Genomic DNA, 6,000 nt, shown 5'->3' on the forward strand with positions numbered 1-6,000 from the left:
TTTGGCATGGTCATTTTAGCGTTCAGAGAGCTTTATTAAAAAAATAAGTGATGTGGCCAGGATGCTAGGATAAAGGCTCCTCCTAGATTGTTTGCTATCAGCTAATTGAAAGAAAGATCTAACTCCTTGCTTTGTTTTCAAATAAGAAACTAATCGTCATCAGTTCTTCTTTGGGTACCTTTGAAGGTATTAAATATATTCTATATTAAATATATATTAAATATATATTCTATGAACTGCAGTGTTTTCCTTATACCTTCTTTCTGGATCAGGTTTCCCAGATGGCTCAGTGGTAAGAGAACCCACCTGCAATGCAGGAGATGTGGGTTCAATCCCTGGGTCTGGAAGATCCCCTGGAGGAGGAGATGGCAACCCACTCCAGTATTCTTGCCTGGAAAATCCCATGGACAGAGGAGCCTGAGGAGCTTCAGTCCCTGGGGTCACAAAGAGCTGGACTCGACTTAGGGATACACGAGTCCTTCTGGATCAGTGAGAAAAATATGATCCGTGGAACAAATGCATTAACTTAAAAAGCAGAAACCAAACTGCATATCCCAGTGCTCCACCTAGAAGCAATAGAAGCAGCACTCACTCTCACAAGAGGAGCAATGGGACAGAGGAAAGGTTGCTGTCAACTTTGGGGCCCTTATGCCATTAGATTTTTAGTGAGAACAAATGAAAGCTCTTGCCACACCGAGGTACCCACGTGACTTGTGCCTGATTGAGAACAACCCAAATGATCAAGTTTTTCTACATAAACCCAGAAAAACATTTTTATGAAACTAACTGACTACCTGGAATTAATTATTTGTTCTTAAGGATGATCTAGCTACCAGTTACTGAGTATCTATTCTGTAACAAGCACATGCTAGCTACTTTATTTCCTGACTATTACTCCTTACAAACACCTTGTAGATATAGCTTCTTCTTTTAAAGATGAAAAAGTTGAGTATCGGAGTTATTCACTAACCAGATTATTGAGTGACACATCTAGTTAGGGATGAGTGAGGGGAACCAAATATGAACCCTTGTAGATTATCTGTTTTATTCATTACTGCCTGTAAACAAACAAGTGGGAGAACTGTTTAAATCATTTGTGATGTGAAACAATTTAATGATCACTGCTGTTTGTCACCCAGTTGTGCCTGACTCTTTGCGAGCCCATGGATTGCAGCACACTAGGCCTCTCTTTCCCTCACTATCTCCCAAAGATTGCCCAAGATCATGTCCATTCCTTTGGTGATGCCATCCAACCATCTTGTCCTCTGATGGACCCTCTTCTCCTTCTGCCCTCAATCTTTCCCAGCATCAGGGACTTTCCCAATGAGTCAGCTGTTCGTATCAGATGACCAAAATACTGGAGTTTCAGCTTCAGCATCAGTCCTTCCACTGAGAATTCAGGGTTGAATTCCCTTAAGATTGACTTGTTTGATCTCCTTGCTGTCCAAGGGACTCTCAGGTGTCCCTTAATGATCACAGGTAGTATTTTATCTGTCACAGGATTCACTATTAGCCTTGAACCTAAGAGTATTTGAGTACATTACAAAAAATATGTTGACCCACCGCCATAATATATATGATAGTTGATTGAGACTCTTATTTTTATTACTGACTTATAGCTAGATACAAGCTTTATTTGCTGACCATTCTGCTGGGTTATCAGTTAGTTAAGAATATTCTTAACCTTTTTCTCAATACCTTAAATTGGAATAGGTAAACAAAATAATAGGATATTCCTGCAGGTTGGTCTTCTGAGTTTCAGAACTAGTGTGTCTTACGGTGGCACATAAATTATTATAATGAAGGATTACTTTTAATTGCCTAGCTGAGACAAGTTTCAGGTGAAACCAGTAGCAGTGAACAACAGCCCAGATAAATTGCAATCCTTCTAGTCTGATTACAGCTGCCAACTTCAATTTTCAGCTTCCAGTGGAGGAAGGTGGTAGTAGCATGGGGAAGCCTTACCCTTGCTCACATTCTCAACCGAATTCTCGAATCTGTGTCCAAAGTGGGCCTGGTCTTTGGCAATGCCACAGGGGAGTAGTGATGAGGATGATATTTTCACTTCATTGATGTCACATGGTAGAAACAAAGAAGAAGGTGAGAAAAGTTGTCACAAAGTTAGTGGCTTCCCTGGTGGCTCAGTAGTAAAGAATCCTCTTCCAGTGCAGGAGACAGATTTGATCCTTGGGTCAGGAAGATCCCCTGAACAAGGCAATGGCAACCCACTCCAGTGTTCTTGCCTGGGAAATCCCATGGATAGAGTAGCCTGGCAGGGTACAGTCCATAGGGTTACAAAGAGTCATGACTTAGTGACTAGACAACAACAATAAAAGTTATAGAGAGCAATCAAGGCTATAGTTGGATCAAAGGGTCTTTAAAGACAACAACAAGAAAGCTCTTCCTTTAATATGTCCTTCCCATGAGAAAAATCAGCATTTCCAGTTCATCATATAGTTTAACAGAAATTAACAGGATTTTTTTAGTATTCATAAATTATAATGTCTCTGTTTTATAGGTTAAGCAATAACCTCTTCAGATTTTTATATTACTGGGAAAAAAAGGCAAAGTAGAAAGAAATTGTCTTCAGATACTCTATTGGCTGCTTCCATTATTCAAAACTGACAGAGATTGTAAATTAGAAATTGCAGGAGGGTAGGCAATATAAGGCTTGAGATTATTTTGATCCTCTGGGGAAAATAACAAAAATAAGCTTAGTATTTCTGTTTGCTGTATTTCAATATTATTTAGACATATTTATGCTTCAGCATTTCAGAACTGGGGGAAAATTAATGTCATTCCAGGAAGTCCTTAGGAAATATTAATACAACTAGAAATAATCCAAATCAACATGATCTTAGATTCACCAAGAACAAAAGCTTTCATAGGAGAAATTATTACAGTTTCAAGATCGGTGTCAAGTTTCTTTAGTATGTAGTGAACTCTATTTTAAATGTTCAATTAGATTTGATTTAAAGAAGTATCAGATATTCTACAGAGAACAATTGAGAGCCCCTTTATGACTCGAAGCACCATTGACTTCTCTGTCTCAGCTAAAATGACACGAGATATTGCCGATGTGTGTATGCACACAACAAATAAAAGAAAATCTACTTTTTTTGTGTTTTATTTATTTATATATCATTAATGACATCTTCTGGCTCAATTTTTCTGTAAAGAATCGACCCATTTATGATCTTTCCACAGCAATTTGTGTTCTCACGTTAAACATCATATATGCAGTGTACTATCTGTGGTACACAGGAGGCTTATAACTTTCTCATTCTGTAGAGAATTGATAGTGATAACTATCAGTTCTTTTCTAATGTATTCCACCTCTTTGTATGATGTTATTTATAATACCAAATTATTCTGCATGTAATTTTATAAATATCTTTGTCTATATAATTTTGATATGTCCACTGCATATAAGGCAGAGATAACTATGTATTATAATTAAGAAATACAGGGAGAAGAATGGGCAAATTGTGGTGCAATCATACCATGAATACTGCTTTCTAATAAGAAGGAATGAGCCACTGATACAGGCAGTGACTTGAATGAACCTCACTAAGAGTTTGCTGAGTGAAAGAAACTAGACAGAGAAGAATACACACAGCATAATTCCATTTATATAAAAATTAAAAAGGCAAAATCTATGATAATTGCATTTTAAAAGTATTTGTGGAGTTGGAATGAGAGAATTGACCAGAAAGGAACAGGAGGGGATGCTTGGTGGTGATGGAAGTCTTTTACATCCTGGTTTGGGTAGTAGTTACATGGGTGTTAACAACTGTGAAAAACTCGCTGAACAACACTTAAGATCTGTGCATGTTATTATATGTAATGATATCTCAATTTTTGAAATGTAATAAAAGGATAAATATGGGAAGTGATTGTATATCATATTCAGTTAAGTTCAGTTCAGTCGCTCAGTCATGTCTAACTCTTTGAGACCCCATGAACCACAGCACGCCAGGCCTCCCTGTCCATCACCAACTCCCGGAGTCCACCCAGACCCATGTCCATTGAGTCAGTGATGCCATCCAACCATCTCATCCTCTGTCTTCCCCTTCTCCTCCTGCCCTCAGTCTTTCCCAGCATCAGGGTCTTTCCAAATGAGTCAGCTCTTCGCATCGGGTGGCCAAAGTATTGGAGTTTCAGCTTCAACATCAGTCCTTCCGATGAACACCCAGAACTGATCTCCTTTATGATGGACTGGTTGGATCTCCTTGCAGCCCCAAGGGACTCTCAAGAGTCTTCTGCAACACCACAGTTCAAAAGCATCAATTCTTTGGCGCTCAGCTTTCTTCACAGTCCAACTCTAACATCCATACATGACCACTGGAAAAACCACAGCCTTCACTAGACAGACCTTTGTTGGCAAAGTAATGTCTCTGCTTTTTAATATGCTATCTAGGTTGGTCATAAGTTTCCTTCCAAGGAGTAAGCGTCTTTTAATTTCATGGCTGCAATCACCATCTGCTGTGATTTTGGAGCCCAGAAAAATAAAGTATATCCATTGGTTGTTAACAATAGAAAAAGTAAAGATTTTTAATCTGAATTATCTTACTAAATTAATTTTTCCCATGCCATTTTGATTGTTCTATTGCTGTATAATAAATCACCCAAAACTTAAAACTTACTAGTTTGGGATAACAATAGTTCTTGTGGGTTAAATATTCAAATAGGGTATAGCAGGGATCATTTGTTTTTCCCATTTTCCGCGGTCTCAGCTGAAAGACTTAAAGACTGGGGCCTAGAACTATTGGAAGTACTGACTGAGGCACAAATATTTATTTTCAAGGTGGCCCCTTCATCTGGATGCAGGTTGGCTCCTTTGCATGAGGCCTCTTCCTTCATCGGCCATTCCGCAGGGTTGGTTGAGTGTCCTCAAAACATGGCGGCTGTCTTCAACAAGAACAAGAGATTCAGAGGTTGAAAGAACAAGACAAAAGCTATCCTTTTTATGTCGCAGCCTCAGAAGTCACTTAGCAACAATTGAGCCACTTTCTTTTCTTTAAAAGGGATTCATTCAATCCAGATCACATTTAAGGGGAAAAGAATTAAGATCTGTCTATTCAAAGAGCGAGCATGAAAGAATCAAAGAGTATTCATAATGAGAACCTGCTGTATTAGCAAGGGAAGTCTACTCAGTGCTCTGTGGTGACCTAGATGGGAAGGAAATCCAAAAGAGAGGGGATATATGTACATGGGCTTCCCAGGTGGTGCTAGTGGTAAAGAACCAGTCTGCCAAGGCAGGGGATGTAAGAGAGGTGAGTTCAATCCCTGGGTCAGAAAGATCTCCTGGAGGAGGGCATGGCCACCCATATTCTTGCCTGGAGAATCCCCTGGACAGGATGGTCCATAAGGTCGCAAAGAGTCAGATAGGACTGAAGCGACTTAACGCATACACATGAAGAGAAACAAAGAGGAAACGCTGTAGCAAAGGGGATAATTTAAAGTTGAGGCAAAGTCTGCCTCTCTTTTTATCGACAATTGATCAGATAAGTTCCTTGAGGTGGGAGAATTAGTCAAAAGGAAAGTCCCTTCACAGGCTGAGATGGAAAGAATGTAAGATTAGATAAAACACAGGTTAGTAAGCAGGTGTGGGAGGAAGGCAGTTGATGGAATTTCTATCTTCTGGCCTTGTCTAGAATATGTAGACAATGAATATAGTCTCAATATTCTGCTAAATGATACAGAGCCATTCTACTTCCAAAGCCAACCCATAGCACATTTTACTGCTGTTTCTCATGGATAAGTTCAAATGAAACTACATTATTTTCTGAAATATTCCTCTGAAAGAACAAAACCCATCGTTTTCTGTAAAGTACAATAATATTGATGTCTGGGATGTATGTAGATATATACACACACATACTTACATATATTTTATAGGTTGCAAAATACTCAAATGATTACTCTAAATCTAACCAAAACCCTATGAAGTTGAAATTTCTTCAAGGGTTAAGTGACTTGTTCAAGGCTACATTTTTT

Source organism: Muntiacus reevesi, chromosome 1 (genome assembly GCF_963930625.1).
Source record: "Muntiacus reevesi chromosome 1, mMunRee1.1, whole genome shotgun sequence".
Taxonomy (NCBI): Eukaryota; Metazoa; Chordata; class Mammalia; order Artiodactyla; family Cervidae; genus Muntiacus; species Muntiacus reevesi.